General features: G+C 38.8%; 1 long non-coding RNA gene across 1 annotated transcript in view; it reads right to left on the bottom strand.

The window, feature by feature from the left end:
- The window catches only part of LOC308064466, a 197,306-nt gene extending 179,942 nt beyond the window's left edge, over nucleotides 1-17,364 (bottom strand). The window contains exon 1 of the long non-coding RNA XR_013928395.1: nucleotides 14,929-17,364. This is a non-coding gene — a long non-coding RNA (uncharacterized lncRNA). The remainder of the gene's footprint in view (nucleotides 1-14,928) is intronic.
- Between the last annotated feature and the right edge of the window lie 2,653 nt (nucleotides 17,365-20,017).

A 20,017-nucleotide genomic window follows, 5' to 3' on the forward strand; every position in this document is an offset into this window, starting at 1 on the left:
TCATAAATCTACTGAATTTCATGTGTTTGCAGGTGGATCTTATATATAAGCTAAACACTTCAGGTTCCCTTATAGTCCATAGAGAGCTGTCAGCAATGTTAGGGAATGATTCACCTGACTTCAGGTGGCTAATGCAGAATGTGACGGTAAGAGTATCTCTTTCCTTCCACTGGTTGAAAAGGGACTGCAGACACATATTTGTCTACGGAAAAATGTTTGCATTTGGTCAAATGAGCTTCACCTACACTTATAAAAACAAGTACATATCCAGGCTTTTATTATTATTATTATTATTATTATTAATAATAATAATAATTATTATTATTATTATTATTAATTATTATTATTTTATGGCAGAGGGGGAAAGACAAACACAGTCTCTTTCCTCCCAGATCAGTGGCAAGACTCTATTTAACCAAACTAAATCCTTACACATTTAAGACCACCAAAAGATGATGTTGCAAATCTAGAAGATTCATTATATTGGAAAAAAGAACACCAATGTATACAGTTATTTTTTAAAAAAAGATATGACCAGGCTGGAGAGGGTTCAGAGAAGGGCCAAAAAGGTGATCAAAGGGCCACATGAGGAAAGGCTGAGAGGACTGCGTTTATTCAGCCTTGAAAAGACAAGGCTTAGGAGAGACCTTATCTCCATGTTCTAGTACTTGAAGGGTGACTACAAAGAAGATGGAGACTCCTTTTTTTAGAAGGAGTCACAAGGGAAAGATGAGGGGTAATGGGTGCAAGTTATTGTGGAGGAGATTCCAGTTGGACACAAGAGGAAAATTTTTTACAATGAGAACAATCAGCCATTGGAATAATCTCCCCAGGGAAGTGCTGGACTCCCCAACCCTGGACACTTTTAAGATTCAGCTGGACGGGCTGCTGGGCCATCTTGTCTGGATTGTGCTTTTGCCAAGAAAGTTTTGACCAGATGATCCTTGAGGTCCCTTCCAACCTGGTATTCTGTGATTCTATGAAATGTGGTTACTTTTGATTTAAACCAGTGTCTCTACAGAGATTCCAAAGAACAGAGCTATTCAGCTGAGAGCAAAAATCAGCATATACTTCACTCTTCTGAACCTACACTATTCTAGTGAAATCCATCTAATGTGACTTTGTATTTGAGATTCAGCATTCAAAGCTTCTTACCCAGCTTTTTACATAGAAAAGCAACCTGAAGAATGTATTTAAAAAGCAAAGACAGAAAGAGGTCAATGAGAAGCAGTTCTAAATGGCATGGCCCCTTTTTTTCTCAGTATGCTCCCTGTCAGAGTGCAGCTAAAGAGGGGGAAATAGAACTAAGGGAAAATAAAATGGAGGACTTTTTTTTTTTTTTTTAACCATTAGCTATGAAAAAAAAACACTACAGCTTCAGATGAGTGAAGGAGAAAAAATTAATTTTGAAAACTCTTCAAACACAAAAATAATGTAGTGGGTTTTGTTGTTAAAAGGGGGATTAAATACACTAAGAGGGGGTACAGGACAAGGACAGAGGCATAACTATTATGCCAAGCTGTCCTAGTTTTGGTGGGAGTAGAATTAATTTTCTTCCTAGTAGCTGGTGCAGTGCTGTGTTTTGGATTTAGGATGAGAATAATGTTGATGTGTTGTTGCTGAGCAGTGCTTACACTAAGTCTAGGGCTTTTCAGTTTCTCATACTGCTCTGCCAGCAAGTAGGCTGGGGGTGCTCAAGAAGATGGGAGGGGGCACAGCCAGGACAGCTGACCCCAACTGACCCAAGGGTTATTCCATAGCATATGACATCATGCTGAACAATAAAACTGGAGGGAGTTGTCCAGGAGGTGTCAAACCACTGCCTGGGGATAGGCCATGCATTGGTCAGTGGGTGGTAGCCAATTGCATTGTGCATAATCTGTTTTGTAAGTTATTTTATCATTATTATTATTTTCCCTTCCTCTTCTGTCCTATTAAACTGTCTTTATCTCAACCCACAAGTTTCACTTTTTTCCAATTCTCTTCCCCACCTCGCTTGGGGGAGCGAGTGAATGGCCATGCAGTGTTTAGCTGCCAGTTAAAACACAATACAAGCCAAAAAAGTAGCAAAATATTAGACCTTTCCAAATCATTTCAAGTAAGAGCTGTAATGATTACATCAATAGAAGAACAAAGTCACATTTAAAGTCAAGAACTTCTAAGGATGGAAACCAATTAAAAGGAAAGGGCTTCAAGGAGGAGAGATACAGAACACATTATTTGGAACTGGAATTAGATGATGAACTTTTAAAATATTTTCTAAATATACCTTTTGTGAATAACAGCACTGCAATGTAGGAGCTCAAATTCACACAGTTGTTTTGTTATTTGTTGATATTCAGACCTCTGCACAGGAAATCTTCTGCCTTAAGAATGTCAGACATTTCAGGTATGAAGAGTAGTCCAAAAATTCTTCCTGGAATTATACTATCTGTAGTTTGCTCTTCAGTCATCTGGCTCATGGGAAAATATAAATTCATCCTTTATGTTAGGTAAAGGTCTATATGACAAATATGTAGTAGTAAGGGAAAATTAATGAACAAGTCATAGTTTGAAGGTAATTCTTCTAAACTATTCAACAAACAACCATCTGTGCTGAGGAGCTCTGAGACCAGTTCACAGATGAGATCTTTTCCAAACTGCTGGAAAAGAAAGGGGTAGCTTTACAGCTGGCATTGCCTTAGTTTTGAGTAGCACTAGCATGATCTGAAGCAACAGTTTATTGCAAGCTGGCACAACTGGACTTGGTAAGCTTGCACCCTTTAAAGCTGCCCTTAGCAGAACAGATCCAGAATCTCTGCCACTGCCAGAAGCAGATAGTCATCCCCCAGTCAGTGGGATGAGGATACATGCAGGCTCCCACTGATACACCTTGACTGGATATCAAAAGGAGAAGAGGCTAAAAGGAGTCCCCAGGGCCCAATCCCCTCTCCAGAGTTTCCACAGGTTGTTCTGGACTCATGCTGCCCTTTTCTCATTGTGGGTATCATCAGCTCTCCCCCAGTAATTATGTATTAACTTCTCATCAGAAGGATTTAAAATCAAACACTGGAGTATGTGTGATATTAGAAGAGGACAAAGAGCCTTGTTATCTTGGAGCCTTGCTATCCTTGTTATCTAAGGCAGGGTTTTTTTCAGCTTCTTGGCTAAGAAAAACCATCTTAGCCAGGTAATCTTCATTGTCCGTGCCCTCTGAAGGCAAGACTGTCTTTTAACGTTCAAAATGCAAGGCAATAACAGAAAAGTAGCTCTGAGATAAAGAAGGTTTATTTGGGTGTTAGAGTTCTTGATTAAGTTTAAAAGCAGAAAATAAATAGAAAGAAAAAGGTGGGCCAGCATCCTACAAGCAGTTGGATGCTCACAGAGCAGCACCAGTTGCTTTGCAAACCAGTCACGCTGTTTAGAGAACAGACATGGCTTTAGTCATCTCAGCCAGCTTTGGACATATAAAAGGTTTCAAAAGTGGGTCTAATAACCCTCCACTCCCTGTACTTCCCAATCCTAACAAAAACTTTTTTGCCACTTCTCAGACACATTTCTAAGGGAAAAATTAGTTGCATCTGGAAGTGTTTATTTCTATCCTTTGACTATGAGGAGGCATCGGGGCGATTTGTCTCTTTCTTGCTTCCCCCCAGATAAAGACAATTCAGATTATTTTTTTTTTCAGGAACCAAAATTAGGTAAGATGAATCCCATTCCTGAGAACTGACAATTTAAAAACATTACTTATGCCAGTCTTTCTGAGGAGGTATGGCACAGAGGCAAATGCATTCCAATTCCATCTAAGCACTTTTGATTATTTTGTTGAAAAAATATTATTTTCATGAAAAAAAAATGATGAAAAAATTTTTGGCAATACAGATGCTGTTTATAAAACTAGCAAGGAGTCAGTGCCCTCTGCCTTTGTACATTACAGTCTAGTGGCAAGAATGCTTGCTAGGCGTGTTGAACAGAGTGAATGTAATTACTGCTCTGAGTCAGAGAGCTGAGCTTGATCCTTTCTCATAATAAAACAGATTTTGGTAAAAGAATACACATACTACTTTTTCATGTGACTTGACCCTCTTTTTTTCCCCCTCAAGAAAATTAATTCATACTGTACAAGTTACTGCCTTTGATCAAAAACTATTTGCCACAAAATGTGCACAGAAAGACTTTTTCATGATAACCTGATTTAAAGCACTCTTATATGTTGGGGTTTTTTTCCAAAATGCACACTTAAGAAGCAGTCTGTGCTTTTTCCAAGGCATGCTACATTACAGAAGTTCTTGTCAGAGTGACAGCCTAAATTCATAATGTAATTAACTCATGAGGAATAGGAAGATTCAAGTAAGGCAAACTACAAAAGACAACCTGCTGTCCTACTGATCACTGCTGTCACCCATTGTGTGGTTACTTTCATTAGAAGAGAGCATCATGTTCATAATACAACTTTTGCTAAAACAAATGTAAGTAGAAAATAAGAGATGTGCTAGACTAGCAAAAAAAAAAAAAACCAACACTTTTTTCAGCAGTAGCATTCCCCTTCTGGTATAGCAGATTATATGGACAGCACATGGATAATAGACATAGAACATACACTACTTCTGCATCTTCCATCAGCCTAACAGTACTGTCACAGCATGGCATCAAGAGTACCTGGGAACAAGGCTGTGAAAAAGTGACAGAAAATGACTTTTCCTGCTGCTAGAAAATTTGCTCAGTATGCCTGATAATCCAGTCCAAAAGATGCACAAATATTATGCTGCCTTTCTTTTCAAATGCAGTGATGACCAAGATGAAACATACTTGCTGTTTCAGCAGAGTGCAGCAGGCATCCTTTGTAAGCACCTATGGGGCATGAAAATCCAAAGATGTTTGAAGTACTAAAACAGAAACCTGGTTTTTATTTTATTATTATTTTATTATTGTTAGTTGCAAAGAGAGACTTATAAAACATTATATATATATATGAATTTCCAATAAATCATTGGAAACAGTTGCTTATGAAACTCTATACCCAGAATTAATTCAGATTTGCTTGGATATGAACCCTGCCACCTGGATGTGAAACACAGTTTAGAGCAGTAATCAAAGGGCACTGATAAGCAGTAGTAATGTATTGACATGAAATTAAGAGGGCTGCTGGCCTGCCTGGAGATCCTGACATTAGGATGGTTCTCATTTTGTCATATTCATTAACAATATGAAGGAGAATGACTAAATGGACCTCAATGGGATTCTCATATTTCAGAAGGATTGATAGAGCGGGACCAGCTATGAGAAATGTATATAACCTGTGTAATGAAGGATTACTCTGACATTGCTGAGACAGGAGCTCTGCTCGTGTCTCTGGCTGTGAAGGTCTGGATCCATCAGTAATTACTGGGAGATCAGATCCCCCATCCCTGAGCCCTGGGGACTGGCTCCTGGGACCAAGTGTAAGGAAACTGAAAAGGGCTTTTTTTTCAGAAAGTTAATTTTCATCAGAAATTACTTTTAATTAATAAAAATAATAATTATTAACAAAGAAAATAAGATACCTACATTATTTAATTGTTTTCATTATCTATGTAGAATTAAGAAATATTTCAAGACTACAGGCTTTTATTAAAAGTTGTCAGGAAAATTCTACAGATCCAGAGAGGATTCCTGGGGAAGACTAGCAGTGAGCATAAACCCCAGATACCATCCTCATTTAGGTAATGGTGGCTACATGTAAGCATCTAGATGAACACCAAATTTACCTAAATTTGGGAATTCTTATTTTAATTATGAATCTTTCACTGAATTAGTTTAAGGGTTTAGCAGTTGCTTGTCAGCTGCTATTTCGCTCCCTTAAGCCTTCATATATTATATAACGTATGAGTATGTTTTCACTATTTATATTCATTTTGCATACATGTAAATTGCTAGCTCTGGTAAAGTCTATTGTAAAATGACGGTTTAGGTTTCATTTTCTACACCTGCAAAGTGGAACCATTAATTTTACTTTAAGAGAAGGTATGATTGTTCACTAAATAATACCTACAAATCTCTTGATGATTCTTAAATAGTTTCTAATGGGAAAGATGCATTGTTTACATTGTCTCCACAAATACAAAGTAGCAGAACAGTTTCATTTAAGTATTTTAAGTACATCAACATGGGATGAAAAGTCTGAGTCCGTGAAGAACAGCACATGTAGTTTAGAATTATTTTAATAGTAGAAAGCTGTCCTTTCTATTTAGAGGAAAAGTGTTTACTGAGAAATTAAAATAATATTGCTCTCATTGCAGACTTTCACTTTTGACGTCTCCCATAAATCCAAATTTGAGATCAGTGCCAAAAAAAGTGGTGTTTATCTTGATCAAATGGAAATGATCAAAATACCATGTCCAATTCTGAATCTTCATAAAAATATCATTTGAACTCACGAAATTAAGACTGGTAATTTCATACTGTTCAGCAACCCCAGGACAGCAAGGGAAATGATCAGATACCCAACTTAAAACATTTCAAGATATTTAAGCAGGGAAACACTTTGAAAGAAGCAAAGACAGGGAGCCCATGCCTTATTGCCATGAAGAGTGAGGGCACAGGTGAGCTTCCAGGTTTATCGATGGCTGATGGCCAGGCACTGCCTTTGCAGAACCTCTTGGCAGAAATGAGCTAGAGGTGGTCTTCTCCATGACCAAGCCCCTGGGAGGGCTCTCCATGAAGCCAGGGAGCGCCAGCATAATGGTGCTTTGCACACCAGCGCTGCATCCTGGGACAACATGCGCTAGTTTACACGCCGAAGGGGAATTCCTGCTGGCTTAAATCTTCTGTGCAGTGTTAGCGACTAGCTATGCAGAAACTGCCAACTGAGGCCCTATATATCAAGCTATCCATTCTGACAGCCAGGTTAGGTTAATCATTAAAACTCTGCCTCTTTCTCTCTGAGGGTCTCTGGGGCTTTGTTTAATGCAGCAGACAGATGGTACTGAGGAAATTCAGGTGGTGCATGATGAGATTTGGGTTTTTTTTAATGTGGTTGCTAGAATTTTTCAAATAGATTAAGTTCAATTGTAAATCACTCCTGTTCCCAGGGTTGGAGTCTTTATTAGCCCCCCAGTGCTTGCACTGAAGAATTGATCCTTCAGCAGCAACCGCACTTGATGGGGGAAGGTAAGGCTTTCAGTTCTTACAGCACTGTACACCATCTGTTAATGCCCCATTACAAGGAGGCAATAGAGTCAAGACTAACCAGCTAATTGCCAAGCAAACTCTTAGTTCATTTTGCCACCCGCATATAAATTCTTATTTCTTGATTTTCTCTATTTTTTTCATCAAGAAAATTCTTTTCTTTAATCAAGGACGTAGTCCTCATCATTACTGCTTACCATCACAGCTGCTCAGCTCTTGAAAGCCACCCTGGCCTATCTGGACCTCTTTACCCAGCTTTGTTTCTTTTCTTTCCTCTGTTAGTCAGGCCTTTCTGTTGGTCTATGATTCTGACACTGTGCCAAATTAAACATAGTTTTAGAACAGGAGAAAAGATGAGAAAAGACCAGAAATGGGATATGAGCTCTTTTCTCCTAAGCATTGTGTGAAGGATGGGTTCCTCTACTCTAGTCCAAAAAGGACAAGGAATACAAAATGCATCCTACAGGTACAAACCTTTCCTGCAGCTTCAAGCACTTGTCATAGATGGATCCCTGCTGCCACTCATCAGCCTGTCACAGCATGGCTATTTACACTGACTGAGAACTTTGGTTTAGGAGTTAGATGAAACAGTAAATTCATTTCATGGAGAAAAACTGGCAGGAAAATTATCGTTCTCAAAGATCAAGATAAAAAATAACCCATTATGGGGAATAAAAAATTAAGTGTGAACATGAGCAAGTGTTGTTTATAGACCAAAGGTGCCCTGAAAATTCAAGAGAAAATGATGAACTGAAACATTACTGGGAAGAAATTTATTCCCTCCCAAAGACACTAGATGAAACGAGATTTCATCCTTCCCTATGAACAAGGTCTTATTTTCAGAAGGATTTTGCCAATCGGTGACGTCACATTATTGGGATGGTTTTAAAATTTCTATTCTCATTTCTGAAGTAATTTACACCCTCTTGCGTCTGTGCAAATAATGTCTCTCTGTTTCAAACCAGAACGATTCAATCTAAACCACACCATATCAGTGTAAAATAAGTTTCATCAGTGCATTACATATGAGTAGGTGCATTTGTAAGAGAAAACCAGTGGCTAAAATCCCAGTGTAGAGCTATGGGCAAGCACTATCAGAAATTCCATTTGAGCTCAACAGCTAAATGACAATGAAAATAATGGGGTTTGGGCAGTATAATTTCTTCAGGGAGGTGTTAGAGCCAAGTATTAGCTTCTGCAATGTATGTTTTGAATTCCAGTATGCCTTTTTTTTTTTCCCCTGGTGTAAAGATTATATGCAGGTTACCAGCTTCTGCAGTGTATATTTTAACTCCAGGATAACAGTTTGGTTTTAACTGTAGGGCAGATTTTAGACCTGAAACTGGTTGTTCTGGATATTACACAGTTGTATCATGTCCTTCATTATCTTTTATATTTTAATTTCTCTTTTTTTGTTCCTATTTTCTTCTGTAGGTATTTGCAAAATATGTTCCCATTTTCTGACCTTGATGATATTCTGACAAAAAGGAAAACTAAAGTTAAATTTGTGCCATTTGAGGCTTTCTTACATAGTGTAAAGAAAACTGGCTTCTCCAGAAAGATTTTTGTGGGTTTTTGTTTATTCTTTATTTTTATTGTTAAAAAAAAAAAAATCAATGTGTTTTTTACTGATTGTGTGAAATATCAATTTTTTTCTGTAAAAATATTTTTTTCTGTAAAGGTGTAATTGAGATAGAGAGATACAGAGGCCTGTATCTTTAAAGGATAAAAAGAGATTCAGTGTTACCTGCCTTATACATCCAAGTTTTGTGAAATTGAGAGTTTTTGAAGTTTTAGAAAAAGATTCTCCACTATGTCTTCAAGAACCTAATGTGTAGTGAGTATTTCTTCCTCAGTTCCTGATTAATTTCACTGCTTTTTTTTTCTTGTCTTCCTTATCCCTTTGCCTCCGTTTCAGCCTTGTTAAAAGGCTGAGATTATTTGCTGGAGGAAATTGTGTATATCAAGAATAAACAACTTTAATAAAGCTAAGGGAAGACACTCAAACTGCCTTCAAACACATAAAAGCCTGATGGAAAAAACCAGAACAAAACCTCCCAAAAACAACAAAAAGGAGGGAATAATATCTCTTCAAACACAGAGTAGACAGGACAAGAGGTATTAGGAATAAATTTCATCAACAGCTATTTGGGTTAGAAATTATTACAAAACCACAATCTTTGTAACTGCAGGACAGTTAAATGCTGGGCTGAATTATTGCCAAGGAAGGTGTTTTACCACAGATTAAAAAAAGAGCCATGAGGAACAGCCAGGTATTTCTGATGCTGCTGAGGGGCAGGAGGAAGGATTAGGTGACCTCTTCAGATTCTTCACCTGGTTCAAGCAAATAAAGAAAAATAAACCACATCAAAAGCATAAAAGAACTAACAGCATCCATGATCTGCCAAATGTTCAGAGTACTTCCTTGACTAAAATTACTTATTTTTGCAGTAGACTCCTTCTTTAGGGTAAGACAAACTAAAATTTCAGTTAGCCTGGTGGCTGGGCAGTGGCAGAAAACAGTCAGGTACCAGGCAAAACTGGGCTAGCAAGCAACACAAACAGTTTGCTAATAGGTTAAAATTTATACCTGATGAGATTATAAATTAAGTCTGTTATATACAGAAGATTCACTGACAAACACCCCATGACAATTCAATTTCTGGAATAGTGGACTTTTACAGAAGTTTGAGACATGTTAAACAGCCATTGTTTGTTAAATGTGTTTTTTTCTGTATCCCTCAGCTGTTACTAAGCCTCCAGCTGCTCTTTTCCACTGCAAATCACATAGCTTATATGCAGATAGAGGGCAGGTCACATGCAAAGAATAAATTGGCTTTTTGTTAGGCTCCTGTAGAATCACTGGAAGCAACTCTACAGTTTCTGTAAAGCCTTTAGGGAAAAAAAAAAAAAAAAAAAAAAAAACCACACACAAAACAAAACAAAACAAAAACAAAACAAAAAACCAGCCACCCAGCCACATAACTACATTGCAGTTCTGACTTTAAAATTTGTTTGCATTGTATTTTCTGGTTTTATTCATAAAGGAGCAATGAAGCACGGGAAAATGCAGAGCAATTGCCCAAAATATTTCACCAATGTCAGCTAGCTTTGCTTTGCTGTCATCTTGGACTTTCCTGTGCTGGCACATCTAGAGGTCGGTGGGCAGAGCCTCATTCACTTGGGAATCATGAGGTGCCTTATACTGTAAGTAATGTTACTGAAAATGTTATTGCAAGGCATTTTTTTGGCCAAGGCCTGACCAGCTTGTCCCCTATAGGTATACCAAGGCCATCAGGGCATTCTGTCCTGTTTAATGGGATCTGATTCAGCAAAATCTTTGAGCTGGAATTAGTGACAATTTCATTTTCCTGACTTTTAACCTCCAAAGCTTTGTTTGCTTCATGAGAAGAAAATGAGAAGGCAGAAGAGACAAAAGCAAATAGAATGGACTGAATACAGCATGTCCCTCTCTTGACCCACCATAGCCGACACTGATGAGCTACAACAAGCAGAAACTTCAAGAGAAAAGGAAAGAGGAGAGGAGAGGAGAGGAGAGGAGAGGAGAGGAGAGGAGAGGAGAGGAGAGGAGAGGAGAGGAGAGGAGAGGAGAGGAGAGGAGAGGAGAGGAGAGGAGAGGAGAGGAGAGGAGAGGAGAGGAGAGGAGAGGAGAGGAGAGGAGAGGAGAGGAGAGGAGAGGAGAGGAGAGGAGAGGAGAGGAGAGGAGAGGAGAGGAGAGGAGAGGAGAGGAGAGGAGAGGAGAGGAGAAAAGAAATAAATCACCATGGTATCCACCACAATGCCACAATTACCTACCAATTCTTACTTCATACCACATTATCTATGAGGTAATGCAGTGAAATTTGTCCCTGCATAAAGTCACAATCTGTAGCCATGTCTGCAGAGAAGCGGATGCCAGATGCAGTTCTGGTATTGAGGGAAATAGGTGGCCACTGGCAGTGAAGCAAGGCAATTAGGATTTGCATCCTGGGTTGAATTAAAGAAGTAAGGAAGAGACCAAAGCAGGAAAGTAGGGGATGCAGATTTGTGAAGCTGAAGTCCTGGTCTGAAGAGCTGTGAAGGAAGAGAATGGTGGTAAGTGAGAAATATAGAAGATATGATGTGGAGTTCCTAACTTGGCGAAGTGGGAAGTACAGTGAGAACTATGGATCCTGTGGCCCAGGAATGATAAACTGGAGTTTTAATGGTGGGTCTACCAGTATCTTTATATTCTAATCCCACATCATGATTTTCCTGAGTGGAAAACATTCTAGGGGAATATCAGTATTTACCCAGCAACATATGGCCTCCTCTTTCATAGCTATAGAATCTCAGATCCATATGCTGTACATTGTCTCTGAGATTTTTTATCCCCCAGACATTAGAAGAACTTTTGATGTTCAAATTTTATCTATTTTGAGATTCATCAAATTACAGAATGATTTTTTTCATCTGAGCTTCTTCTCTGTAGCAGAGTGCTGGTTCCTGCTATTGCTTCTGCCCCTAGCAGTACTTCCTTGCTCATCCTTTCCTCCCAGATGTCTCTGTTTGGAATTTAAGGTTCTCTTTTCTCTTCCTGTACAGCCTAAATAAACTTCTCCTTCTCAATGTTCACTAAGCAGCAGTTTGTCCTTACTAATTGACAAAGCACTTAAATGCTTCTACTAAAATGGTCATAAATGACATAGCTAGAGTTATCATCATCACACTGCAGAATGAACAAAAGCATCATTATAACATTTTTTTAAACAGATCCCTTATCTTCCTGCATAAAATCTAAGTGAAATCAAATTGATAGGGGCAATGCATGGCCATCACAAACATCCCATTTGAAGGATGTGCTTGATATGTCTAAGTCTGTAAATTTTGTAACATTCACAGGTTACTTACAATGTGACATTAAGAGCAACATTGTGAAGTCTGGCTTTTAGGTCTCCTTTCCAGACTGCCAACTTAGACTGGCTGCAGTCTGGGAGCAAAGTATGCATATAACTCATATGAAAACCTGAACTCGAAGCCATTTGCCTGTCACCCAAGGTTTACGTATTTGGTCCACCATGACTTGCTCCATCCGGACTGTCAATCCACGCTAAGTGGATCTGAGATTTCTCTCTGGGAGGGCAGGTGAGGGTTTTCCCTGAGCAATTGTTTGCATATAAGCAATATGAGTTGAAAGCAAGCCTTAACAACAGGCAGTGAGATGCTCTTTCCTGACTGTTTAGACATGCCTATTACCTTCTTGGGTGAACTTACAGGCAGCTTATGTTGGAAAAATATGAATAATGCATGTGTAGATATATCAAACTATTAATCTCTTTTCTAAGTTAAGACATAAATTCTGAACGGTAGTCTTTCTCTTTTTAAAGGCCATGTTACTGATAAATGTTTTTTTGAAGAGTTACTCCCTTTAACAGAGATTTGAATCATAAATAACAACACATGTTGCAAGATAGTGCAGCTGTTGATTTCAGTGGAACTGTAATGATTTACAAAAAGCAGAGTCAAATACACACACTTTTTAAAAATTATGGAAACTTTGTTGGCTGGTTTGTCATACCCCCAGACATATTAGCTGCAATGACTAGAATTTCATTAATGGAATAGTGACTAGACTGAGAAAACAAACAAACAGTTAGATCACTGGTAAAAAATGAAAGGAAAATCTGGTCACTGAAATAATCAGTTGGTTTTAAGTCTAGAAAAGAAGATGAAGGGGAATAAAGTCAATGCTTCTGTAGATCAAGAAAAAATATGGAAATTATAGTCAGTCTTAAAACACCATCCTGTAGCACTTAGAAGAAGAAAAAAATCACATTACTTATGTAAAGAAGTCACTGGGGCTAGCCACATAATGGTTGAAGAAATTCTTTGTGGTTGGTTGTGGCCATGCATTGATAAGTCCTGTGATTTTTAGTGCCGTTCACATCAGTCTTCTTACCTTTCTTCACCTGCTCAGGTTCCTTCTCACTCCATCACTCATGTTCTTGGATCACTTCTTTTCTTAATATTCACAAGCTCATGCACTGCTGAACTCTGTATATGAAGTAGAAAGGGATTATTTTTACAACGGTTTTGTGTGATGTTTTCGTGCAAAATATTAGTGTGAAACACCCTCCTTTGGGACTGTTGTTCACAGGGCATGCTGTGTGTGAAGTTTTGGAGTAATAACATTTGAACACAGTAATAAGATAATTTAGTATTCTGAAAGCTTCCCATATTGTAGAAGATTTCCCAAAGATCTGCTCTGACAAAAATCTCCAGAGTTTTTAAAATTAATTGGATGAGCTATCTTTTATAAATAGGTCTGGTGCCATGTGATTTGCAACATTATTTCACTATCTGTTTATCTATCCATCCATCCATCTATCTGTATACATATAAAGCAGTCACAGAATCCCGTGACTGTTGATAGATCACAAATCAGTGTCAGCTCTCAACAACATCTGATTACAAATGTGATTAAATTTGATACTGTGTCTGTTTTTCATTTATCTGATTTCAAAATACAGTTCTTTCTTTGAGTCCTGTTATGCTTTCACATTTAGTACCTTAACTTTGTGCCTTTCTGCTGTCTAAAAACCTGAAAGAAAGAAAAAGTAAACCAGAAAGGAAAAAAAAAAAATATCAGAAAAATAGAAAAACAGAAAAACAATTGAAAGAGTAAAAGAAGACATTTCAAAAATTGTTAAACGTTTTCAGGCTATGCAATAACCAGATGATATATACTTTTATCTTTTAAAACAGCTCAGGTTATTTGAGACATGTCATTAATAAAGTATCTGTAGAAAAAACAACCAAACTGATCTGCATACACAACTATACCGCTAGTAGGGAGTTGCCTGTGACAGAGCGCAGGGAAGTGAGACTGCGGATGTGGATAGTCACTCTTGATTCAACTGCAAGTGCACAGATAACTTCTATAGACTGAAAGTGGCACAGGGAAACTTACAATCAAAAAAATGCAAAAGCGTGTCACAACCCACTTGCCCAAAATAAACTGTACATATTTGTCTCTTCCTGATTTGTGTATTATCAGATGTAATCTTTAAATGCATGCTACGTTTGAGGATTTATGAACCTTGGCCTTCTTTTACATACAGGTTGCATCACAGATAGTATGTCTCAGCTGTTAAAAGCTGACTGTTATGACTATTTGGCACTCTGCACATCCCTCATTGATTTACTGTTCATTGTCTAACTTTCAAGACAGAATTAATTCGTGGACAGCCAGTTGCCCATGGGCCAGCAGTGTGCCCTGGTGGCCAAGGCCAATGGGACCCTGGGGTGCATTAGGGGGAGTGTGGCCAGCAGGTGGAGGGAGGTCATTGTCCCCTCTGCTCTGCCCTGGTGAGGCCACATCTGGGGTGCTGTGTCCAGTGCTGGTCTCCCCAGTTCAAAAGAGACAGGGAACTACTGGAGAGGGTCCGGTGGAGGGCTACAAGGATGATGAGGGGTCTGGAACATCTCCCCTGTGAGGGAAGGCTGGGAGAGCTGGGCCTGTTTAGCCTGGAGAAGACAAGGCTGAGACGGGATCTTACCAATGTCTACAAATATGTTGAAGATGAGTGCCAAGAGGATGGGGCCAGGCTCTTTTCAGTGGTGCCCAGCGAAAGGACAAGGGGCAACAGGCACAAACTGCAACACAGGGAGCTCCACCTGAATGTGAGAAAGAACTTCTGTACTGGGAGGGTGCCAGAGCCCTGGCACAGGCTGCTCAGAGAGGCTGTGGAGTCTCCTTCTCTGAAGGCATCCAAAACCCACCTGGACGTGATCCTGTGCAACCTGCTGTGGGTGACCCTGCTTTAGCAGGGGGTTGGACTAGATGATCTGCAGAGGTGCCTTCCAACCCCGACCATTCTGTGATTCTGTGACTGGGTGAGGAGTGGATATCATCTTCCTTTTACTCTCAATTCCATTGTGCATTCATCATGTAGGCTTTTATTTTGGCTTAAATTTTATTACATTCTGTATGAGAAATAGGAAGCAAGTGAGAGCAAGAGGAAAATGGCATGGTTCTAAACACCTGCAGAGACAGAGGAGCAGAAATTCACTGGGTAAAGATGCCCTGCTGAGAATCTGAATTGTACGAACCGCAAGAGCATTTAACATGCCATCTATTTTGCTCCTCCGTTTTGGATTCTCTCTAGCTGGTAATTCAGAAGCTTACAGAAATTAAATACCTGAATATTTCACATATATTAATATATTTTATCCTTCCATAACCCTAATAAGATAAGAAGACATCTCCACCTTACACATATGGGAAACCAAATGAACATTAAACTGTGGAATGGTTATAGCTTGGGTGGCAATTAAAGTCTGAGTCCCAGGTCTCTTCTTATTGGCCCACAAATAGGAAGACAGAGTCTTCTGAAATATTAATATTAACTGAACTTGCTGAATAAAGCTCCCCTATTCCACTTACATTTCCCTTTTCATAGCCTTACTTTTTAGGCCGGAAGGAGAACAGATGGTTTACTGCCCTCAAAATGCTCCTTACAGCTTTGGTTTTCCATTAATGCTATGACTTTAAGCAAATCTAGAGCTTTAGATCCTAAGCCTGTCAACAAGAGCCGCAGAAGAAGTTTTCCACATCTCCCAGTTCAATGCCAATGCAAGCTGGTTAGAGATGTTCAGGATAGCTTTTCTTATTTCTTTGAAGAATCAAAGATTGGTCAAAGCAATCAAACAAACTGCATCTTTGCCTTAGGACAGAGCAGAAGATGCTTTAAAGGCATGAGGGTATTCCTTGCTGACAAACCATAAACTTTTTCTTATGTTTCAGAACTGGCAGGTACACTGGGATCTGTGCACTCTGTGCAGCTTGTGACTCCTACCACCTGCTGGGATGGTGGGCATATCTCATCTGATCAGTGTCCTGCCACATTGTTGGCAGCACTGTTGCTCTTACTCTCTGAGACTCAGAGTTTAAAGACTGGGTTTATTTAAAGATACTAGAATAACTGGGATCCATACAGAATCAGTGAGGTTAAATGTTGTGACATCTATGTATGGAAAGACAGACTGGATGATCTGCTCAGCCTTTTATTGTTAGATGCTAGACATGTTGGTGACCTGCTCTTCAGCCCAAATTCACCAAAAAGCCCCAGTTTTGGGAGACAGTCCCATGATGAGGCCCAAGATTTTGATAAGCATTGGAGAAGGAAGTTTATGTCTTGAATTTGGCACATACACACCCCTCAATTTATCATGTCAGTGGTCCAGGCTTTGGTAAGGATGTGCCTGATGGGCTGGAATGTGCACGTTGCAACAGCAGAAGACCAAAATGATCAGACAATACTTTGCTTTTGTCTGCAGTATGGCAATGTGGAACTTTTAGGATGTCTGACCTCGTGCAGAGTTCTCACTATGAACAATAACAGACAAACCATACCAAAGCCCAGACATCCTAGAGTCAGCAATGGGGACTCTCGCAGTTAGTCACAGCGCATGTCCTGCTTCAGTGTGATCTTGGGGCAGCTCCTCTGGACTCTATCTCATATAGGTTATAGTATATTTTAAAGAAAATTCAGCTTAAGATTTTTCAACCACATGTATACAAAATGCTTGAGAAGTCTTTTACTGAGCGTGCAACTTCACTTAACTTATGTCGAGACAATGTCATAGTAAAAAACTCCCTCTCCTCATAAAGTAAATATCTAAAACAGATCTCATGAATAACATCCTCAAATTGCTTGTTTCTTCCCAATGTCTATAAAGGAGTCTAGAATGATTTGCTCAGATACAAGCCTCTACCCTGTGTACATTTAAATTCAATCAGATGAGGCTATCCAATATTTTCACTCTCAATCTTCCAATATGCTTTGAACTTCTTCCTTAGGCTGGCTGCATTCATGTTAGAAATGTATAGAGTAAAATAAAAACCACTCTGTTATTTTATAGCAGGAAAATGCATGCACAAAGTAAGTTTATAAATTCCTGAAGCTCAGCTAGATCAGAAGAGAATTTCAGCAATGCACCAATGTAAACTCAAAGTATTATATTCAGATTGCCCAGTTTATGTGGCTAATGTAGCCATCACAACTACTTCTCTCAAATGGTATTTATAGAACTGCCACACCAAAAGAGCTGAAGGAGAATTAACTTCTAGGACACAAAAGTCATACTGCTTAAATTAGGCATCTATAGGGAGAACAGAATTCATGTTACTCCATGCCCTCAATGCAATAGCCTGCCTTTATTCAGAGCAGTAGGTAGGTATATACGTGAAACAACAGCAAGATTTCAACACATCTATATGGTTTTCTAAATAAGTGTAGGATATAACACATTTTGCTGAACTGGTGTTTATTCACTTGTCAAACTTTAAGTTTCCAACAAAAGTTGCCTAAGAAATAACATTGTTTAAAATAAATAAATAAAATCCCAAAAGGAATAATGGAAAATGTTTTCTCAGCTCCTTTCCTAGTATGCCAGTGGCTGAAGTGTATTTCTGACGCTTCCTGTAGTTGTTATTTTTCAGTTGTTTATTTTTTTTTCCTGGTTGACTTCAGATATGCAAAAATTCAAACTGAAAGATGGTCATCTGGGAAAAGTAGAAACTACTCAAAGGGACCCACAGAATGAAAAGGAAAACTTAACCTGTCTTTCTGTGCAGTTTAATCTCAGCATTTGTTTCTCAGCATTCATTTTGCTGGCCCATTTGTCTAATAGTTAACTGCTTCTGGCAAGGAGTTTTTAGTGTCATACATACAAAGAGATGCAGGGAGTTAATAGCATGAATCCTGAATTACTATCCAAAGAAAGCTGTGATTATCCAAACAGCAATTTTAATTCCTAGCCAACCTCCAAACACAAAAGACTTATAACCAAAGATATGCAACAAGGAGAAATTTGTCTGCATTTAAACATTACATTTGGAGTACAAGCATCTTTTAGCAGTGTATGGCCTTTTTCTCCCAAGAAGACGGCACCTGCTGTCTGGGTTTTAGCTTTCCTCTGGTGTCTCAAGTGTGACTGTATTTATGTGCTAAGGAAAACACACAAAGCTGCAAATTAGTTGCCTGGTCACTCACATAGACATTAAAATGTACATGTACTTGCATTAACAACCTACAGTTTTCTGCTCACTGCACACTGTCTCAAAAAAGCTTGCACCCATATGTCACAATTATTGGTTTACTGTTAAGCTCCAGATGATCTGTTAAATGGCAGGAAAAAAGTGTGGGAGGACAGTTGATAGGCTAACACTTCTTGTTATCCTGTGTATTTTTTTCCTTATAAATCTTTTGCATTTGTTTGCAGTGGTTAACAAGGAAAACTATTCCTAATTCCTGTTTTTGTTGTGAAGAACCAGGTAGATGTTTCCTCTGACTTGTAAAATCCATTTTAATAGTTTGCTTCCTCATAAAGTGAATATAACTTGGGCTATTCCTGTTACTCTAGTTATGAGAAGAATTATAATTCCCATTTTCTTTCTGTTTCTTTTACCCTGTTTTATACAAATTTTTCAAAAATTATAGTGGTTGCTTGGTCTGAAATTCTTATTTCCACAACATTTTGGGAAGGGATGAATTTTGGGAGCACAAAAGTAATAGACACACTTGAAGGCAGTGAGTTGTTTTCTATTAAAAATCCATACATTTAACCTCTTTATTGAACTGCTTCTGAGTAGGTCATGAAGAGCTAAGCGTGCCGACCACAGCATAGTCAACATACATCTTGAGAAAGCAGAACTCTGTCTGTGTCTCACCTTTCCTCCTTTAACACAGCAAGCCAAACATCTCCTTTCAGGTAAATAACTTTACAGCTTCAGGATTACACTCAGAAAGTGCCTGGGAGAAGTAGCAAAGATGAGCCTTGCTAAGAAATATCCTGCACCTTAATACTGCAGGACAATGCTCTCATGAAATACTACTAGGATCCACCGAGCAGTATGGATAGAAATGAATTGGTTGCAAAAACATGGAGGAACCATTCCACTAACAAAGGAGCTGCAGAAGATTCCCTTTGTGGCCTAATGCTGTCTCCTTCCTTGACTGGCACAAGCATGAGCATCATGCCAGACTGTACTTTTGAACAAACACCATGGTCATCTGAGCCTCTGAAGAATCTCACAGATAGTTGCAATAGGTCTATTGCAGATGTTCTACAAGCCCTATCTATATAATCTGCCCCAAGCAAGACTATTAGCTGCTCTTGGGAAAAGGACACTGGCTGAAATCAATCTTTGGTTTGAACTGATACAGACATTCTTATGATATTTCACTGGAAGGAGGTGTCTGGATCAGTCCAACCTGGGAATACATTTTGCCTGGTGTGTTTCTGGAGAACATTTTTGCTGCTCTGCATGAAAATATTAATTACTGAAAGGTGAATTTAAAAAATACTGATTATTGAACTTACTGCAATAGGTACGATACCAATAGGTACGATACTTAATGCATTGAATGGAAGGGCTTTAATGTGATATGGGGATCTAGGTTCCGGCCTTGTTTTTAAGAAAGATTTTGTGTTGAACTTAGGTCAAGGAAGATTTCTTACGAATATTCTAGTTGATCTGTATCATGAAATATATTGAGCATGATGTAGACATTCCCAGTCTGATGCAAATCCAACTTCATAACTTCCTGTGGTGAAGAAAAGAACCATTCAGATAAATCAAATTGAATCCAGAATCAGGACAGCCTTGTGCTGTCAGCTCTGCCAAAAGGCAGATTAGCTTGGGCACCACATCAAACTATGCTGCTTCAAGGCTCAAGCTGGCTTGCACAGTATCAGCCGTGAGGGGGAAACGCTGAATTTCTGTTTATGGCACCAATATGGCTTAGTCTTATAATATCTGCCTTTTTTAACAACTTTTGCTTAATGTAGCTCTTTCCCAGTGCCAAGAGACTGCATTTTGCTCACA

The sequence above is a fragment of the Falco punctatus genome (assembly GCF_963210335.1).
Source record: "Falco punctatus genome assembly, chromosome: 5".
NCBI lineage: Eukaryota > Metazoa > Chordata > Aves > Falconiformes > Falconidae > Falco > Falco punctatus.